Genomic DNA, 1,142 nt, shown 5'->3' with positions numbered 1-1,142 from the left:
AGTACTAGAGCTGATTAGATTTTGAAGTCGATCGTATAAGTCGTTTTTGAGAAATCAATAAAAAACTAAAAAAAAAATTTTTTTTTTTTTTCGTAACTCGCAAATATTTTCGAGTCTATTCGATCAAATGATCTGAAATTTCCAGGAAAGTTGATGGCCAACAAGCTCTTCCGATTGCCACCTCAACCATCCAAATCGATTCATTAGTTCAAAAGTTACAAAGAGTTTACATACATACACACACACACACACACACACACACACACACACACACACACACACACACACCACACACACTCGGACATCATTCTGAAAATAGTCAGAATAACTTCCTAGGACCTCAAAGCGTCGACATCAGATGAAAACTCGATTTTCGAAAATCGGGGTGAAAACAATAACTTCCCGAAATTTTTGAAAATCGTCGATTTTCTTAGCGGGAAGTTAAAAATCGGTCTGTCGGTTGATCCTGCGGGCCAGCCTCAAAAAATTCCCGCCCATTTCGAGCTCCTAAAGCTCGAAAAATTGCTGTAGATATATTTTTGAGCTCTTCGAGCTCGAAAATACGTTTGCATGCCTTTGTTTTCGAAAAAAACGTTTTTCACCAATTTTTCTCAAACGATATCTCTCGAACGAAGAAACCAATTAAGACGTTTAAGGTGGCAATCGACGCGTTTTATTGAGTTCTACAACTGATCAGAGTTTGAAATTGATGTATAGAGTCGTTTTTGAGAAATTTCCAAAATACTAAAAAAATGTTTTTTTTTTTTTTCAAATTCTTTCGACAACGGTTTCTCTTGAAAAAATTAACCGATTTTGATGGTTGAGGGCATTCGATGAGGCTTATAAAGCTTCAGAGCCCAGTTGATTTTGGAATCAATCCATCGGGAAGATTAAAAGTTATCCAAAAAAAACATTTTTGAAAACAGTTTATTGTTGGAATATCTCTGAACAAGCCGTCCCGATCGATTAAAATTTTATAAACGATTTCTTTACATTTGAACGTAACACGAGTTAATCGTGATTAAAATAAAAGGTAGATTTTATTTTGGCTCTTTTTCACGATGTTTCACGAAGTTGACCTTTTCACGTGTTGTTCTTTTTTTTTTAAATACTTTTTCTTACTACTGGAAAAAGTGATTTCT

This window comes from Microplitis demolitor, chromosome 9 (assembly GCF_026212275.2).
Source record: "Microplitis demolitor isolate Queensland-Clemson2020A chromosome 9, iyMicDemo2.1a, whole genome shotgun sequence".
NCBI lineage: Eukaryota > Metazoa > Arthropoda > Insecta > Hymenoptera > Braconidae > Microplitis > Microplitis demolitor.
The sequence above is the reverse complement of the archived record's forward strand: the minus strand, read 5'-3'. Positions refer to the sequence as shown.